Source organism: Lissotriton helveticus, chromosome 12 (genome assembly GCF_964261635.1).
Source record: "Lissotriton helveticus chromosome 12, aLisHel1.1, whole genome shotgun sequence".
Taxonomy (NCBI): Eukaryota; Metazoa; Chordata; class Amphibia; order Caudata; family Salamandridae; genus Lissotriton; species Lissotriton helveticus.
The window spans coordinates 296,139,076-296,160,342 of record NC_136073.1 but is presented as its reverse complement, the minus strand read 5'-3'; positions in this window follow the sequence as shown (position 1 = coordinate 296,160,342).

Below are 21,267 nucleotides of genomic sequence, written 5' to 3'. Positions count from 1 at the left end.
CCTGCATAATTTACGATGGCGCCGGCAAGCTGCCAGCGCCATCCTCAAATGGTTACTTAATTAGCTTCGACAGGAAGCTCTAACAGATAAGATAAAGCAGGGGCTCGAGCGCCTGCTTTATTTTATCAGTTGGAGCTTCCTGTTGAAGCTAATTAAGTAACTTTTGCAGGATGGCGCTGGCAGCTTGCCGGCGCCATCGTAAATTATTTACATGGTGTCTGAAGGGCAGGGTTCATTCTGGCACGACGCATGAGCCCTAGTTGCAGCTTAAATTCAGTGACTCATTCATCAGCCAAAAAATAATCGTGAGCGTTGTGGAGGCTGGGCAGGTGTGCCTTGTGCGCTCGCATGGAAGCCCCGTCCGTTTGGCCCCGCCCACACACTCGAGGTGTGCACCGTCTTCCCGCCATTTACCCACTATGATGGACATTTCAATCAAGGGACCCCTGCGCACTTCGGCGCGATTGCATAGCAACACACACTTGGTCGCTGGAACTAGTTGAAGCGCAAATGCAGTGACTCATTCATCAGGCCAAAAAAAATCGTGATGCTGGCCAGAGGCATTTGCATCTTTGACTTTCACGAGCGCAATCCCCGTGCCTTTCCTGTGACCAGGGGCTTCTGTCTCTTAATCTGCTGCTCTGATCGGTCTCTGACCTTTTGTATACACAAGAGGCATGTGCGCTCGCATGGAAACCCCGTCCGTTTGGCCCCGCCCACACACTCGAGGAAGCCCCGCCCCCAAATCCGCCGATCCGCAAAATCCGCGGATTTTGCGGATCCACGATCCGTGAATCCGCAAATTCGTGAATCGTGGATCCGCAAAATCCGCCCATGCTTATCTGTGACTGCATCCACTCCCAATGTGGGCCTGTCGTGAATGTCGGCTGTGACCCTTATTGGGCTCTTCACCCTGGCGGCGGGCTGAAAACGTGCTTCAGGGCTCCCAGTTGTCTCGAAGTTAACAGACTCGCAGGAGAGAAAGTCCCTTTGGGCCTGGGGGGTCTTTGAGGTCCCCGGTGTGGCACACCTCACAGGTCCTTGTGGAGTTTCTCCTGGGGGTAATGGGCAGCTTGAGGCCTGAAAGAATTGTGTAATGAGGCCTTGAGGGAGGGAATTGCCAGTGCCAGTGCCAGTGACTGGGTCCTGGTGTTTTTGGGTACTTATACTTCTGGTTACCCTTCTATGTGCTAAACTCTCAGGGTTCACTTCCGCCTCGTCCACTGTGCAGGATTTAGTCTTCCTCAGCGTCATCTTTTATGCTACGTTAGCTGGAACGGGGGCTGGGGCCCAAAAAAGCGGTGAGATTCGCTGCTTGTAAAGCCGCCTTGTTAAGAGGGTTAAAAGCGTAGAGGGAGACACCTGTGAGTGTTTGCCTGATGTGCCTATTTAGTGTCTTGTCTGGGTGAGCGACTCTACAGACAGAAAGCTAGGGGGACTGCATCACCCAGAGTTCTTCGAGTGCTTTCAACCAACCATCATCGTGCCTGAAGCCCTCTAACAGGAAGCGAGGAAGCAAGTTTTCTGAGGGAAGCTCGTTCCTCCTGCTGAAATTTTTGGTTACTTGGCCAAAAAGGGTTCTGAAATTAGTGACCGCAAAAAGGTCTTGCCCTTCTCAGGGAGAGTGTTCGGGCTTTTGACACCGCCTGCTCGTATGCTATGAGCTGCGAAGTGGTTGGAGTGGCAATTGGTGGCTCTATGTCTATGTGTCTCTATATCTCTGGGCAAGTTCGTGTCAGTTCGTGACAATTCGTGCTGGGAGAGGGGGTGCTTGTGTAAGCAGTGTTTCTTAGGGGAGAGGGAGAGGGGGGAGGAGGGAGGGGCAGGCGAGCGGGGCACACGGTGGGGCCGCAAGCTGGGAGACCTGGTCTAGCAGCCCTCAGACCAACACCCCCGGGCTCTTACTTCGCGGCGGCCTCTGACGGCTGCAGCGCTCACCTCCACCTTTACCTCTTACCTCCCACACCGGGTGCTGCTCTTGACACACTTGAAGCTCCTGTCGCCCCAGGTACACAAGGTGCTTCGGGAACTGCTCTCCGACGTGCCTGGGGCTCACCTGTATTTACAACAAGGGGTGGTGATGGACAGAGTCTCTGAATTAAGCAGAATACTCTCACCCAGTCAAGAGATCAGGGCTAGATCCAACACCGTTTTTTAGCTCATTGCACCATCCCAGTTTCAGAACCTGGCTGTATGCAAATTAGTCTGTCCCTGGCCCAGTGCATCATGGGAACAGGACAGACCAGACTACAAAAGCCAATTCTTACACTGGGAAGGAGACAAGCTTCCGGGGACCGGTTTCTGGCATTACAGCCGTCTTCGGCCCGGCTTGCTTGAATCCTGATGGTGCAATGAGCAAGGGACTCACATCTGAGTATACCCTTCCACGCTTAGGGTGGACAAAAATATTTACAACAAGGGGTGGTGATGGACAGAGTCTCTGAATTAAGCAGAATACTCTCACCCAGTCAAGAGATCAGGGCTAGATCCAACACCGTTTTTTAGCTCATTGCACCATCCCAGTTTCAGAACCTGGCTGTATGCAAATTAGTCTGTCCCTGGCCCAGTGCATCATGGGAACAGGGCAGACCAGACTACAAAAGCCAATTCTTACACTGGGAAGGAGACAAGCTTCCGGGGACCGGTTTCTGGCATTACAGCCGTCTTCGGCCCGGCTTGCTTGAATCCTGATGGTGCAATGAGCAAGGGACTCACATCTGAGTATACCCTTCCACGCTTAGGGTGGACAAAAATATTTACAACAAGGGGTGGTGATGGACAGAGTCTCTGAATTAAGCAGAATACTCTCACCCAGTCAAGAGATCAGGGCTAGATCCAACACCGTTTTTTAGCTCATTGCACCATCCAAGTTTCAGAACCTGGCTGTATGCAAATTAGTCTGTCCCTGGCCCAGTGCATCATGGGAACAGGGCAGACCAGACTACAAAAGCCAATTCTTACACTGGGAAGGAGACAAGCTTCCGGGGACCGGTTTCTGGCATTACAGCCGTCTTCGGCCCGGCTTGCTTGAATCCTGATGGTGCAATGAGCAAGGGACTCACATCTGAGTATACCCCTCCACGCTTAGGGTGGACAAAAATATTTACAACAAGGGGTGGTGATGGACAGAGTCTCTGAATTAAGCAGAATACTCTCACCCAGTCAAGAGATCAGGGCTAGATCCAACACCGTTTTTTAGCTCATTGCACCATCCCAGTTTCAGAACCTGGCTGTATGCAAATTAGTCTGTCCCTGGCCCAGTGCATCATGGGAACAGGGCAGACCAGACTACAAAAGCCAATTCTTACACTGGGAAGGAAACAAGCTTACGGGGACCGGTTTCTGGCATTACAGCCGTTTTCGGCCCGGCTTGCTTGAATCCTGATGGTGCAATGAGCAAGGGACTCACATCTGAGTATACCCTTCCACGCTTAGGGTGGACAAAAATATTTACAACAAGGGGTGGTGATGGACAGAGTCTCTGAATTAAGCAGAATACTCTCACCCAGTCAAGAGATCAGGGCTAGATCCAACACCGTTTTTTAGCTCATTGCACCATCCCAGTTTCAGAACCTGGCTGTATGCAAATTAATCTGTCCCTGGCCCAGTGCATCATGGGAACAGGGCAGACCAGACTACAAAAGCCAATTCTTACACTGGGAAGGAGACAAGCTTCCGGGGACCGGTTTCTGGCATTACAGCCGTCTTCGGCCCGGCTTGCTTGAATCCTGATGGTGCAATGAGCAAGGGACTCACATCTGAGTATACCCTTCCACGCTTAGGGTGGACAAAAATATTTACAACAAGGGGTGGTGATGGACAGAGTCTCTGAATTAAGCAGAATACTCTCACCCAGTCAAGAGATCAGGGCTAGATCCAACACCGTTTTTTAGCTCATTGCACCATCCCAGTTTCAGAACCTGGCTGTATGCAAATTAGTCTGTCCCTGGCCCAGTGCATCATGGGAACAGGGCAGACCAGACTACAAAAGCCAATTCTTACACTGGGAAGGAGACAAGCTTCCGGGGACCGGTTTCTGGCATTACAGCCGTCTTCGGCCCGGCTTGCTTGAATCCTGATGGTGCAATGAGCAAGGGACTCACATCTGAGTATACCCTTCCACGCTTAGGGTGGACAAAAATATTTACAACAAGGCTCACCTGTGCCAGCGCAGTTCCGGCCTCGCAGTTCGCTCGGGTCGCTCTGCTACGAAATCGGACCCCCGTTCACCTGAGCTCCGGCTTCTCTGGCGTTGGGGGGGGGCGTTGTTCTCACAGCGCTTGATCAGCGCTCACGCCCGACCGCACCCGTAGGCTCCTCTCCTCTGCTCTGCTCGCTTGTCTGGCTGGACGCAAAACGTGGATTGCCGCGAGTGGTTCACTCACAGTTAGTGCCTCTTACAGGGGGGCGCTTTCAGCTCAGCTCCAGGGGGGCGATTCCAGCTCCGGCCACCCCCGGGACTCAGCTCGTGGCTCACACCACGTTCACCTTGATCCGTGGCCGGGCGCCATGCCCTGCTGACCGGTCACACACCGCTTCAGCGTTTTCGGCAAGCTCCTGGAAGACTCGGGAAACTCACATGGACTCACGGGATGCCCGTAGCCGGGTGCCGCACTCGCGGTTATTGCCGCTCCCCGGGTCTCAACTCGCAGTTTGTGGTTCAAACCCTGACCGGGTGATCGAGTGCGGCCTTTGGCGTCTTCCTCGCACTCACTCGTGGATTCTCAGGTAGCTCAACTGGAAGTTCGACAGCGACCCCAGAGTAATTAACATCCACCAGGCTGACACTGGCACGGTAATATGATTAAGAATCTTAAAGATTTCTTTGGGAGAGTTGGAGGAGTCAGCAATTTTAGTGGCGGAAAAAGTGTCATGAGCCTATTTGATTTCTGTATGATAAATCCTGACAGATTTCCTATAATCAGATATGCTAATTTCATCAAATATCTTTTTCCATCTTCTCTCCATACGTTTACATTCTTTCTTCAAGGACAATAAATTGGCATTGAACCAGGGGTATTTGTGTGTCCAATTGCCATCTTCCTGCCTGGAAGGACTCTATCAAGTGATTCAGTATTCCATTAATTGAACTGATGTGCTGCCAATGCCGCACAATCTGTGAAAGCATGTGCTAGGGTCACCAAGGCCTGTTGCCAGTTATATATGTTAAGTTTTGACTATGCACCTGACCGGAGGGAGGGGTATGGTCGATGGGGATGTTAGGAAAGTAAATGGATTCATGAAATGGTCAGCCCAAATTAGAAGCGAAGGGGTCTGAACCTGGAGTGTGCCAATATTACTGAAAACAAGGTCAAAAGTATGGCCCTTCTCATGCATAATAAATGTAATGAGGCTGGTCATGTAAGAGGGTTTTGGAAGCGAGATCTTTCGAGTCTTTCATATGCAAATTAAAATCACCCAATACAGTGAAGTTGGCTTTACCTATGGCCAGCTCTGCAATTACCTCTGGCAAGGCTTGAAGAAAATGGGCATATGGGCCTGGAGGTCTATAGACCTGTCTGACAATGTCTGAGAGAAGCTTGATTTAATCTTGTTTATGACCATGGGACTATTTAGCAGGTAATGCATGTTTAACTTATTTCATCATGCCAGGCATTGAGACTGAGTGGCGTACCACATAAAAGTGTTTTACTTTAGTTAAAGGAAGAGGATGGAGTCTTTTCAGAAAATGACTTGAGGTTCAAAATCTCTAAACACCACTGTTTTCACTGGCTTTACTGTAGACATATACTAATGATAATTTTCAGATGATCAATATCTGTCTACATATTCACATAAGCAAGAAGAAACACTTGTTATTCACAAATCCCACAGACTTTCTGAACAATGCAGTCCAGGTCCCAAGAAAATGAAATGATAGGACAATTTTGCTCAAACTTGGATTACTGGGCAGAAAATGGCTATGCACAAGCAGTCAAGAGTGCCTATTACGAAGGAATTTCTCTTAGATAATGTGTGCCTAAATATGGCACATGTGGAATAAGTGGCTGATGAGAAAAAGGCCACTTAAAACAAACATGGGAGAAATTAAGAAATATGTCAGTTTATTTGTAAAAGTAGGAGGAACTGATTCACACAAACCTATTCACTGATACAGGGCAAGAACATCATGTCTTTATCCTACATGCTTATGAACAATTTTTCCAAACAGATTTAGTGCAAGAATAAGCAAGCCACTTACTGAATTAATATTTGTAAGTGTTCACATCAGAAAAGCTGATCACTCTTGCCATGAGCATAAAATTGTACCAAGAAACAATATCTATTTGACATATACAAATGGGAGTCAGTGAATCACAAATGGTGGACACTTATCATGGATGATTTTGTGAAATTTGCATCTAATAAAGGCTCAGAAAAAAAACTGTTTTGCTTTTTTCCTAGTGTTTTCAAGGCAAGTCTCTGGAGAGAGACTCTTATAGAAGTGAAGGGTGAATTTAACTTGTGACAAAAAAGGCCAACACATTTTGCAAGCATGATTTATGCATGCTTCACAAAGATTCCATATAGTACGAGCCCCTGACAGCAAACAAGAATGTTGTCCTCTTGCAGTGTTTGAGCAAATATGACAACTACACAGGTAAATACACTAACCATCAAAGTAGTGGTGGTTTTATGATCAGCATCCATATCTTTGAACAATTGTCCAAAGTATTATTGTGTTGAAGGCGGGAAAATGACATGACATAGAACAGATTTGGAGATATCTCTTAGATAGGGGAAAGAGTGCATCTATAGGCTGATTACAATGTCTTTCAGAAAGCTACAGAGGCTAGTTGTAAGCTTTCCGGACACAGTCGGAAGCTTTCTGACCAACACAGTTGGTTGGCAGTATGACTGCTGAAATGCGATGTTGGAGGTTGGAGTGTAAACCAGCCGGTCATTCTGATGCGCTCTGGCCAGCTCTCAGAGTCTTCTGGCTGATCGGATCTGCACTGTAATCGTATATGGACTGCATTTCCGCTGTCTGGATTCCGATGTCTGTTTACGACAGCCTTTCCTTGCCAGGCTTTCTGACACTGAAAGGCTATCAGAAAGCAACTTTGTGGTGCTCTAGCACGGCCTCCTTGCCTCCTCGGCCTTCGGTTGGTGACTGAGGGGGTAGCTTGGTTGTCGCCCTGTAAATCCCTGCACTGTGTGTCAAGAACAATAGGGTGTCTGCCACAGAGTGCAGGGTTTTACACATACACCCATTTCTTTATGGGTGGCTGTCTTAAAGCCAGTTTACAGCCGTACCGAAAGCTCCCATAGAGAAACTGGAGTATGCAACCAAACAGTGTTAGGTCACATCGTAATCAGGCAGTTGGAACCGCTGACCAGAGGTGGGTCAGTTCAGTTTCCGCCACGTTGTTGGTCAGAGGAAACGCCGATTGACATTGTAATCGTACCCACAGTTTATGCTGTAGGAACAAATTACTTTCATTCCACTAGGTTTCTTTCTGTGAAACTCCACTGTTTAAGGTGTATGAACCCTTACGTTTGGTTAGGAGCCAAATCAAAGTACTTTCTGGAGAAAATCTCCCACCACTACTCAAAATCATCCATGCATCCCTCACTCAAGGCATCTTCCCTGAGGTCTTCTTGACAGGCCAGGATCTACCACTCCTGAAGTACCCAATGCTAGACAGCGATGACCTCACCAACTACTGGCCGATCACTCATTTACAAGTGTAAAGTTACTGAAAAGTGTAGACTTGTATGACTCCACCCCATGGAACAGAGGTTGGAGCCAAATTTACAAGTATAATTCACTAAAGCTAGTAAGTAGCCATAGCAAGCCAAGCACCTCACATGCAATCCACTCCCATAAACAATAATGGAGAAAGGAACTTAATATACAATTCTGAAGGACATTATTTTCAATTGAAATAATTTACTTTTACTTTTTGAAATTGCATAGATGTTAAATTCAATGTAAAAAAATCTATACATTTGAAAAAAAAACCTTTTTAATCATAAAATACTTTAATCTTTTTATTTCAAAATAAATATAACTTTAATTTTTACTACATAATAAGCAAATGAAAACAATATTTTAGGTTTAGTTTTATAAATAAATATTTCAAAGTACTTTTTTATTTAATGTAGTATATTTAAATTAATTTAATTATGTAAAAAATAAGGTAATCGTTCAAATGTCCTACTAGTAACTTATCAAATGTAGGTGGGGGTCTTAACTACTGCAGCAGAGATCTCTGTATGGTAAATTCTATAAAAAAAAATGCATATAATTTTAAACAAAAAATGACAAATATTTTAATGTAAAATGTTAAATTATTTATATATTTTAATTTTAGAACTAACAAAAAGGTTACTTCATTAATAACTCAATTTAATTTTATTCAGAATAATTAAAATTCAAATTAGCAAATTTTTTTGCAAAGTTTAAACTAGAAAATGTCCCACCTAAAGCAAACAAAAGGATTTTCTGTTATTTATTATGTTAATAAAAGTGACATAAAGAATTAATAAAAAATAACTCAATTATTTTGCAATCAAAATTTAATTTCTTTTTAGATAACTTGAACATTAGTTATTTTATTTTGTATTTTTACTGTTTAAATATTGTAATTTGTCAAAGCTTTTTTTATATTTAAATTTCCATCCTATATATCACAGAAAACTGATGAAGAAGCAGCATTAAACACAACTCTTTCCAAAATGGTGAACAGTGTCTCTCGGAATCAAAGACAAGTCAAAGGCATGTTGGCTGTACATTAACTCAGCTACCACAGAGAAAGTGTGTGACTCCGTGGACCGGCTCACTGGCTGTAGCGCCTCCTGCTTTTCTGCCACGGGCTACGGGCCGGCCCGCGGCGCCTGTTTCACAGTCTCAGACGGGCAGCGGCTCAGTGGGGCAGCCAGCTGTTTCTTTTCTGGGCGTCAAGGTGCATCCCACGGCCTCTCTCCTTTCTTGCTGGGCACGCAGCAAGTTTAGCAGGCGGCCAACTGAGAAGGCTATATTCTTTTATTAAACTGCGGTTTAAGATTAAACCACAGTTTCTCAGCATACTGTTTGATTCCCCTCTGCTTATCTGAATTAGGAGGGGCTTGACAGTATGTTGTCTACTGCCATTTTCCTTGTCTTCTTCTCATGATTCTCCTATGCAGTTCCCAGAGTACTTTCGGGATGGGTTTTTCTACACCATTCCAAGATGGGAGTTTTCCTTTTCCTTTCACCTTTCTTTTCCCAGTCCAAGATGGTGGTTGTCCTTCCTGTTACGTCACTTCCTATTCTTGGGTATTGAAGGGGCTGAAATTCTAATTTTCCCTGTGTTTCATCACTCTTTGCTCCTGTTAGTGTCTCTTCGCTCATATTGGTGATATTAGTTCCTGTTGCTATTTATTATAGACATGTCTTGTTTCCGGGAGTCATCATTTCATCAGAGGTCTTTTCCTATGGAGTTTTTTCCTCTAGTGGATTCCTTCAGCAAGGCACTGTCTTCCATGACGTCGAATTGTCAGCAGCACCGTGGCTACTAGAAAGGGTTGCCTCTACCTCGGACATACCAGTACCCTCAAAAGCTGGAACTGGGAAACATCCTTATACCTTAAGGTCAGAAAAAAGAGTTCTGAACCTGACAAAGTGTGGCGCATATTAGACTTTTCCCCCTTGAAGCCCCCTTCATCACCAACTCTCATAAGCCTCATAAACTATTAAAGAAGCTAGTGACAAAGATACAAAAGAACGGACTCAAAATGTGACAAAAAAAGGAAGGAAAATATAAGGACAGTAAACGGATGTATGAAAGTACACTGCATATGTAGCAGAGTGAGAGTGGAGTGACTGGATGGTATAGAATACTAGAGCTGACCCAATCTTGGGTGGTAGGGGTGTGCAAAATTTGTATCAAAACTAGAAGAGGTGGAGTGCCCTTTTTCAGGTGGGGCAAGCCACCAGTGGCAGACCTGTGGAGAGATGTACTACAAGAGGGTCCCATGTGTATTCAAAGTTTTTGAAATCGTCTCAAAAGATGTCCGCCACCTTTCCATTGTGAGGGCCTGCGACAAATGTGCATGCAATTGAGTTAGTGCTGGGGCCTCCTTTCTCTTACAGGCTGCAGCTATTGCTAGTTTCACCATGCCTAGACAAAGTCACATAATCGCTTTGTTCCCCTTGGTTTGGTGTTTCAGCGTGTCCTCCCACAGGCCTAGTAGTGCAAAGCTCGGAGTTCCCAGGAGTGGATAATCCTGAATGCCTTTAGTTTGTACAAGGATCTCTGCCCAGAATGGGTGAATCTTAGGGCAATCCCACCAGATGTGGCGGAAGTCACCCAGTAGCCCACATCCTCTTCAACATAAGTCAGATGTGTCTGGGAACATCTTTTTCAGTTTAGTAGGGTATAAGTACCAGTCATACATGGCTTTGTAGTGTGCCTCCCTTATGCCGATTGAGTGGTTACATTTTGAAATGTCTTTACATAGGGTTCACAACTTTGGGGCCCATTATAATGGTAGTCGTAGAACCACCCCAACCACCATGGTAGCGGAAATCAAACGCCCACCTGTACCGAGGAAAAACTGGCGGTAAAATTAGGATCAATCGCCAAAAAGATCTGACCGCGGCGGTACGAGACAACTAAAAACCTCCCGTAGCGGGCGGAGAAGGCTAAAATCTGTCCGCAGCAGTTGGATTCGCGGCAGAAAATCACCAAACTGCCGCCATACTAGCTGAGACACTGCACGGAAAATTAGAATATCCCCGATGTGACCGCGGTACGTTCCGCTGTTTACGACCGCCACGGTAGCAAACAGTGATGAATGGGAGAGCTGACAGAAGAGCTGCAGCATAGCTACCGCTGCGGACGCCCTGTGACAAACATGGCGGTCGACAGAAACAACTCACATCAAGGGCACCAAGTGCACACAGCAAACACAGAACACACCCCAATGATATAACCACATTGCAACTACAAAAATACAAATCCCAGGACAACCCACACAACACACCTGACAGCAATACCCCATTTGGACACACCCACATAGCTGAGCAAAAAACCAGGCCCTTCTCTGAGCCCAATCCTTTGCAAAACTCCAGCACTGAAGGGCCCAACACCAGAGCACAAAGGAGAGGAAAACACCACATCATTACTATTCACACCACACACAGCACCACCACCTCAACACCTGCACCTCTAACACCTCAGCACCTCACACACCATATGCATCACCCCCTCACACACCTGTACCTCTAAATCCTTTGCACATCACACACCATAGCACCACAGAAAATTCCCAATTTCACAGAGAGTGAGTTGAAAGTCATGGTAGATGAGATAATCAGAGTAGAACCACAAGTGTTTGGTAACCTGGTCCAACAGATACAATTAGCAACAAGAAATCAAATGTGGGTAAGGATAGTCGACAAGGTCAATGCAGTAGGGACCACCCCGCGTAACAGACATGAAATCATGAAGCAGTGGCAAGACCTGAATTGTGTTGTCAAAAAGAAGGGGAGCAAGAATCGTGAGCTGGCTCAGGGGACTGACAGTGGCCCTCCCATTCCACCAAGAACATTCAATGCATGGGAGGAGAACGTGCTTGCCAGGCTGCATCTAGAGAGTCTCGCAGGAATAGCCGGGGGAGTGGAGGCTGGTAAGTACAAATGTGGACCATTACATTGCTATGTACTGTCCAGCATAACTACAAAGTTACATCTCAGAGGCACAATTATATCCAAATGCACCACTAAATCCAGCACATGTCCCACAGATGTAACATACACTACATCTGAATCACCTAAAAGGGAGCCAACATTTACAGGGCGGTATGTGTTACAGGAAATAGTACTACAATTCCCACCATGCCCCCTGTCCCACCCCTGAGCAGGATGGAGCACTCCCCCACCCAGACCAGTTGGAAGCCATTGTATTACCACAACACACACTCACTGGTAGGTAGCCATCTTCGCTGGGAGGGCTGTTTGGGCGTGGGAGGCCTGCAATACTACTCCCAGCATGCTCCCTTGTTCCCCAGCCGAGCAAGATGGAGCACTCCCCACCCACTCAGAAGCATGTGGCAGCCATTGTAGTACAAGTAGGAAGCCATCTTCCCTGGGAGGGATATTTGGGGGTGGGAGGCCTGCACAAGCACTCCCACCATGCCCCTTGCCCCACACCTGAGGAGGATGGAGCACTCCACACCAACCCAGAAGCAGTTTGCAGCCATTGTATGGTTTACCCTCACCCAACAGGTAGGTAGCCATCCTCCCTGGGAGTGCTGTTAGGGGGTGGGAGGCCTGCATAACCACTCCCACCATGCTCCCTGTCCCACCCCGGAGCAGGATGGAGCACTCCAAACCAACCCAGAAGCAGTTTGCAGCCATTGTATCTTTCACCCTCACCCAACAGGTAGTTAGCCATCTTCCCTGGGAGGGCTGTTAGGGGGTGGGAGGCCTGCACTACAACTCTCACCATGCCCCCTGTTCCACACCTGAGCACTCCCCACCCACCCAGAAGCATGTGGCAGTCATTGTAGTACAACAACCAAATTCACAGGTAGGTAGCCATCTTCACAGGCTTGTGCTGTTTGGGGGTGGGGGCCTGCGATACATCTCCCAGCATGCTCCCTTGCTCCCCAGATGAGCAAGGAGGAGCACTCCCCACCCACCCAGAAACATGTGGCAGCCATAGTAGTACAAAAACCAAACTCACAGGTAGGTAGCCATCTTCACAGGGAGGGGCATTTAGGGTTGGGAGGCCTGCAATACTACTCCCAGCATGCCCCTTGTACCACAAATCATCCAGATGGAGGACTCCCTCCAAACCATATGCATATGTCAGACATTGCACTGTCCACTTCAAAATAACAGGTAGCTAGACATATTATGCTCTCTTGTCCCATCCATGAGCAGGATGGAAGCCTCCAGCACACACTCACACACACAGATGTGTCACAAATCCAACACAAATGTGAAAACAGAGCAGGTAAGTAGCAAGTACATGCACCCAGTCATTACTCTCAAAAAGCATGGTGCCATATGACAACACCAGCATTCTCATCACACATGAATACACACAGATCCTATTGCCACCCACAGTGTGCAGACAGCTAATTGCATGTAACTGGCACATCAACCAAAGTGTGACACACCAATTCACATGTAGAAGATATCCTGTGCACAATCATGCGCAGCACTTAATGCCATGTGAAAGTGCCATGGGTCCAGAGCAGCAAGGACCACATGATGGCAAAGAAAGCATGGTTGCTGGTACAAATTCAGATATGCACATGACATGACAAAGGTATGCATGAGATGACAAGGGACAGTTCATGCTCAGATGTAACGTCTGCCAGGGCAGAGTAATCAACAAAGAGTCCTCACCGAAATTATTTGTTGCGCTAGTTGTCAGATGACAACATATCCCTGTAATTGCAAAATATGCACATGGTGCATGTTATGTATTGATACCTCACACCATGGGCAAGTAATGAATGTTCCTCAACATCATGTCAGTAGGCACAGTGGTGCACATACAAACAATGTGATAATTAGTTAACTGTGTGGTGTACAAAAAGTGAATAATACACAGCTAACACAAAGCTTGTGGGGTGTACTACACAATAACCATATCCCATCTAACTCACAGGTGACCAAGAACTGACTGCAGAGGACAACATCAGCAACTTGCAGAGCCAGTCTCGCCCCCCACCGGAACATGGAGAAGTGTGGCTCAATGGTTAGAGCAGGCAGACCTTGATGCAGAGCTCTGGCCAGGGACCAGGGTTCGATTCCTGCCTCGGCGGGTCTCCGGCTCATTAATTCCCCTGACTGGATATTCTCGCCTCAGTGCCTGTTCTGATCATGGGTCCCACGCTTCAACTCTGGGCAATAGCTTGCTTAGTCTCCACAACGGACCCAAAAGCGCTGGGATGCCTGGCTGTACCTGGGGGGTGCCCAGGAGTGGACATTTCCCAGGAAACCCAGGAAGGGTTCCTAAGCGGTATACGGACAGCGCCGGAACACCTCCGGTGGAGGTAGCTGTGCGCTTTACAAATTCCGACATTTACATTTACATTTAACATGCACTCTCGGACATTGACTCCCAGGACTCTATTGACGAGAAGCTTGAAGCCGGCCCATCTGGTGTGCCAGGGCGCAACAGGTCCTAGGACCCCATCGTCATCCCCACCAAATCTGCTGCAACAACAACCTCTCTGCAGACCTCTGCTGTTATGGCCTGTGCGTCCTCTACCACCACCATCACCACCACCACGACCAGTGCTGCCTGCACACCTCTTCCTGTCACAGAGGATGACCACCCCACACCAACAACTGAGGAGGGCATGGAGAGGATGTGGAGGCACACAGCGGAAAGGGAACGTGTCCGTGGATGCAGGGCAGGTGGGAGGGACAGGGTCAGTCAGAGACAACCGGAGCCTGAGAGTCCTTGGGGCCTATGAATGGGCCCATGGACGAACGGGCGGGTCTGAAGAAGATTCCTGTGAGCTCTTCCTGCTGATGAGGTCCATGGACACCCGCATGGGACAAATTGTGAACCTCTTGGGCCAGCTAGTGGTGATAATGAGGGACAGGCCTGCACCACAAACAACACCTCCCCCTCCCACTGGTGGTCCGCTGGATGACATTTCAACATTTTCTCCTGCGGCCACAGAGAGGGGTGAGTCCTCCGACCCCACTGGCCCTACAACAGAGGCCCCCCTGCCAAGCGACAAAGGGGCCATCCCAAGAAATCCCTGGGAGTAACCCTTGGCAAAGCACCTGCCAAACATCAGTCACGGAGCCAGCCAGACACTCTTTACTGCTGCATTGACTCTTTTGGATTGTCCTTACACATGCTGCCTTGTGAATGGCATCTGTCTGCTGGACTGGGTCACCACACCAATGTGGTGACTACTCGAGTCTCTCATTTACCATAACTATCATCTCACTGCTTCACGAATCACCTCAATGTTAATGTTCACCCCCCCTCACTTGTCACCATTGTAAATAAATAATCCTTAGACACATGCCGTTGTTTCTGATCCGTGTTTATTCCAGGATGTGTAGTCTCCACCATGATTGCAATGTACCAGGAGTATTGGATGTATATAGGCAAGGAGAGGCTGAAGGAACCTATGAAAACACAACAGAACAATACTAACTAATCTGGGTGTGGCATCACAGACATCACACAACACTAACCATCAATCCAATCCATCCTGCACACATCAAAATGAGCAACATTGCCAACATACACAAACTGTAGATGTACCAAACTACTGTGTTCAAGAAAAATTGTCAGCCACCACTGGCTGAACAACCGGCTGCAGTCACAAAGCTCACATACACCCTGATGACAACACCAACATCATCATACAATGGGTTTATTGTACATCATCACTCACCTTCAAGTGAAGTAGCTGGTGATGAGCTGTTGACGCAGGTTGACATCTTCCTCTTCTCCACTATCCTCATCACTGGACATGGGTTGGTTTGCATGCGGGGGCCTTGGCTGCTCATCAGCATCCAGGAGCTGGTGGATCTCCTTGCGAATGGCCAGGTTGTGGAGCATGCAGCATGCCACCACAATCTGACACACCTTCCTGGACGAGTATATCAGTGCACCTCCGGTCTTGTCCAGGCAGCGAAATCGTGACTTCAGGAGACCAAAAGTGTGCTCGACCACGCAACGTGTCCTCCCATGAGCATCATTGTAGCATACGTCAGCTGGTGTCCTGGAATTCTGCAGTGAGCTCAGCAACCATGGGCGGTTGGGATATGCAGAGTCACCTAGGTGTGAGAAACCTTGTAATGTTACTGTGGCAGAGGACAGCAAGTCACACACAGCATGCTTTTTCACTATACATACTGACCTGCAATCCAAGCACACTCAGGAAACAGATTAGCCAATAGCTGTGGTACAATGCTGTTATGCATGATGTATGAGTCATGGGCTGAATCTGGAAATTTTGCACACACGTGCAAGATGATCATATCCTCCTGGCACACCACTTGTACATTTATGGAGTGGAAATGTTTACAGTTTCTGTAAATGTGCTCAAGTGCCTGTGGTGGAACAAGACCAACATGTGTGCAATCAATGGCACCAACAACATGAGGGATGTGTCCAAGGGCATATAAATCTGCCTTCACAGCCACCAATTCACACCCCCTGGGGAAATGGATACATCTGTCCTTGTACTTCATCATAGCGGACAGGACAACATGCAGCACCATGCTGGACATAGGTTGCGACATCCCACCTGCGCTGGACACCGTGTGCTGGAATGATCCAGTGACAAAAAAATACAGGGCTGCCATCAACTTAGACGTGGGATGAAAGCAGTTGGATATGTCCTTTGAGGCTGCAGGTGGGGCTCCAACATAGCACATAGATTTTGTAGGGTGGCTCTATCCAGACGGAATTTACAGATGATCTCTTCATTCTCCATGTCTGCCAGCACTGTGAAGGGACAATGCAGATTTGGTCTCGTCCTACTTGAAATCAAAGTGGACACATGTCAATGCAATACACCATGAGATGTGTACAACATCTTATGTTTTGACTCACACAACACCAACAATGACTGTTATCACATTTAAGTCACAGACTTGCTTATATGTCAGGGCACCTTCATCTACACAACTCGTACTCTTGTCCTCTTTCAGACAGACAGTACCCCAGAAACAACATCTGACTATTAGAATGCACAAAGGGATATAGTCACATCTAGCATGAGCAGGCCTGGGAGTATCTCCTTCAGCATATGTGTGATACTGATACACCACTGTCTCATACCTAGCTACTGTACATACCACACATTCATTCGTAAGTTGAACACATCAACAACGCAATAACAACAGGCTGTGCGTAAACAACAAGTGTGTGCATTAGCCAAGAAAAGTAGACCTTCAAATCTGCGCATTGTACATTGAGACATACAGCACTCAGATTTTCCAAATACTTTCACACATTGACATGTGTACCAAATGGAGAGTCCATCACAACACTGTTCTGTGTACATGCCCATAAATATCATAAGTAACATGTAAGGAAGTACATGCCAAAGTCACAAATCACATACAGAAACATGGCATTTGTAGTCAGCCGTGGGGTAAATGTTACATAGGCAATGTGTGCACAATGATGTGACATTAATCATGTGGCCACTGTGCAGTGTTGACAACTTCCCATTGGCCATTGGCACAGCATGAAGTATCCATAGGTGCTGTCAGAGTGCTTCCCCCCAAATCACAGTCACTCATGTGAATGTATGGCACACAAATCGCAGTAGCTACCACCTGGCACCAGCGGTGTGTCACCACCAATGCCCAAAACACAGGTGCGGTAGTGTTAGCCATATTGACATGCTCAAATGGCGGTTGGCATGCTCCACCACCCAAATTGCGGTGACTCATGTGAATGTATGGCACACAAATCCCGGTAGCTACTACCTAGCACCAGCGGTGTGTCACCACCAATCCCCAAAACACAAGTGCAGTAGTTATAGCCATATTGACATGCCCAAATTGTGATTGGCATGCTCCGCCACCCAAATATCGGTGACTCATGTGAATGTATGGCACACAAAATGTGGTAGCTACCGCCGGCACCCGAGGTGTGTGTCATCACCAAACCCCAAAACTCAAGTGCGGTAGTGAAAGCCATATTGACATGCCCAAATGGCAATTGGCATGCTCCGACAGCACAAATCGCGGTAGCGACCGCCTGGCCCCTACGGTGTGTCACCGTCATGGAGCATGCCCTTACAGCCAATGGCACCCGTAATCACTGTAGACTAATGCAATTTTGAACGTCATGGTAGGTGTGCTCTGCCACCGCGGAGCTGATCATTGGATGCATTTGAAAGATGCACCACCATGGTAGTGACTGCCTGGCCCCTGCGGTGTGTCACTGCCATGGAGCATGCCCTTACAGCCAATGGGAACTGCAATTGCGGTAGACTAATGCAATTTTGAAAATCGCGGTAGGCGTGCTCCGCCACTGCGGAGTTGGCCATTGGATGTATTTGAAAAAGGCTGATCTGGACCACAAATTGCAGCAACGTAGAACCACTGAAACGACCCCAGGAGGCTATATATGTGTGGGAAAGAGCCCCACATTTCCATAGCTCACAGTGCCTGCTGCCTGAAACCCCTCACCTGCTGCTGCCACCATGGACTGCTGCCTGAGACCCGTCACATGCTGCTGCCTCCAGGGACTGCTGCATAAGACCCCTCACCACCCACTGCTGCTGCTGCTGTCACCTGGCCACAGTGATGTCGAGGACTAAGAAGATACGGGCTAGACCCTTCACCAGTGAGGAGCTGGAGGTCCTGGTGGACGAGGTGCTCAAACAGTATCCAAGGCTATATGGTGCCCCAAATGTTGTGGTAATTCTTCAACAGTGTGAGTGACAGCGCAGCGGGGGCACACATGTAGTTGACCAGATGCAGTTTGTGCCTGAGAGTGTGGAGTTGTGTCATGCACTGCCTAACATGTTGTCGCCTGGGATAAGGGGGGTGTACCCCATTTCACACGTTTCCATGCCTGCACATCAAGATTGGAGGGACATGTATTGTCTTGTCAGCCATACAGTGACACAGCCAGTTGGTAATACAGGGGTCATGACAGTGATTGCTTGTGTGAATGGCTATGTGGGTCCCTGTTTCCATCTCAGTGTGAGCCCACCTGGCCTGCACTGTCAAGGCCCAAAATGATAAGGACACATCACTGAACGTACAGAGTGTCACATGTGTCTTTTGTCATTACTCTCCATCAATGAGCCATCTAAGCCCTGTAGATTGCACACAACAGGCCCTGTGCGAAGGGTGTGGGTTTGTGAGATCATGTCCCTCAATGTGACATCCATGACACAGTGAGCCATTCACAGGGTAAGGACATTGAGGGCTGCACAGTGTTGGACACAGCTAGTCTAGCCCCAGACACATGTTGATATGTAATGTATGTTTTGCTCTGCCTAAAAATGGACAGATTTATAGATGTGGGCAGACTAACCATGGCTTTCTGTGTTGGCATCCTGCATGCGTATGAGATGGACAGGTACTGTCCCCCCCTCACACCTGCATACATTATGTGTGCTTCTTCCATGATGATCTACCATGTGAGATGCATTCTTGTCTCTGAAAGACATATCTGGGGTTTTGGGATGAGTCTGTATCATGCTACCGTACAGAGAGATTTTGCTACATAACTCTGTGTCACTGATGTTTTTCACCTCTTATCTCCCTTGGCTGCAGCTCAAAGTACACTACCGTAAGGCCGTGTGGAGGGCCATTGCATGCAAGGTGCGGACTCTGGGTTTCTCCATCTGACGTTGCACCCACTATCACAAGAGGTGGGATGACATCTGCCGGCTGAGCAAGAACGTAGCTGAGATGACGCTGGGGCTGCCCCCTCCAACTGGCAGGTTGGCACGGCAGAGTATGACACCACTAATGGCCCGTATCATGGCCGTGGCACAGCCTGAGCTGGAGCATGTTTGAAGGAGCTTCAGCAGCAAGCTAGGGGTGAGTATTCTTGGAAGAGTGGCTTTTGCTGTGTGTGTCTGCATGTGTTCACATCCTGTGCAAGTGCTGGGCAATGTGATGTAGGTAGTGTGATGCAGGGTCTTGTAAGTGTCCTCTGTGTTGGGTGCACTTCAGCAGCAAGCTAGGGGTGAGTATTCTTGGAAGGGTGACTTTTGCTGTGTGTGTCTGCATGTGTTCACATCCTGTGCAAGTGCTGGGCAATGTGATGTAGGTAGTGTGATGCAGGGTCTTGTAAGTGTCCTCTGTGTTGGGTGTAGCTGTCATGCATTTCCACTACCTGCACTTCCTAATGTCCTTTGAGTAATGGGCATTGACATTGCATTGATAGTCGTAGGCTTCAGGTCTCGTCAGCATTGGGTCATTGTTGGCACAGCAGTGTGCAGACTCTGAGTGTGCTTTCATCAATGCGTACATTGCCTGACCTCAGTATGTTGATGTTTAGACATCTGACACCCATGTGCAACAGTAGTTGTGCTCCACAGTACAACATGGTGTATGACATGAGCTCATGGCAAGTGTGGACTGTTATTTTGTCGTCTGTATCTGTGTAGTCCCCTTCTGCTCCACCCAGATATGGCAGTGGCAACATGTGGTGGGGTACATCTTTGCCCCCTTCAGGGCCCTAGGTGTGCTCAGTGCTATTTGTGTGTCTGGTTGAATGCAGCCATAGAAAGGATAGTAAGCTGTGTGGGCATCACATGGCTGGCTTGTGCCCCGTTAGCTTGTTGACAGGCAAAGGATCAAGGCAAAAATTGAGGTTGCACAATGTTTTTGCACAGGGTGGTGTGTAACAGGGAGATGTCATCATCTTTAGTGTTGCTTTACTTGCATATGAATGTACTGATGATGACATTGAACTGATCCTCTCATTCTGCATCTCACATGGGCATAGAAGGACAGGGGACGGACACCATTGGTTAGGCATCAAGCACAACTGCTGCACATGAGCACAGTGACACAGATGTGACCAGCGCCTCGGAGGGGGACCGGAGTCTGCTTCAGGAATTGCAGCCAGAGATGCAGAGCTCAACATCATCAGACGCCAGCGGTGATGCATCTATGTTGGCGGGCACAGGGAACGGGGACTCTGCCTCCTCTTCCTGCCAGGGTCCAAGCAAGTTGCGCCTACCTAGCGATTAGGAAACTACATTTCCCAGAAGGCTCGAGTGTGTGAAGGGATTTAGGTGCTAAGGTGCACGCGTAATACTGTTCCGGATTGTGTCCTATCTCGGCTGAGAGAGAAGTCGGATAGAAGGTGTCGCGGAGGGTCTCGTGTTTCCCAGAGATCCAAAAGTGAACTTTGTATTCTACCATCGGAGACCATGAGTAATTTGGGGGATTTAGTAGGAGCGGAATACGGCGCTGTACGCAACCACGTATTGCCGTTTTCCTTTGTTATTTGAACTCTTGTTTCCTTTCAGTTCCAGCGGAATTCAGCGGTGAATCCAAACCGCGTATTACCATTGTGTGTTGCTGCTTGTGCAACGGTCTTCCGTTGGGGCGGCGAAATACGGCGGCGGTCTTAACCGCGTATTACCGTGCGCATGCACATTTCTTTCTCTTGTAGGATTTTGTTTCAACAGCGGAATACGGCGGTGGTCGTAACCGCGTATTGCCGTTGCAAGTGGCAATGATTGTTATAATGTTATGTTTGCATTGGATATAAATTGGACTAAGTTCCTGGAATTTATTGCAGAGGTTTTCCTTACCTTCTCAGGAGGAAATTTATATGTACACAGCTTCAGCAATCA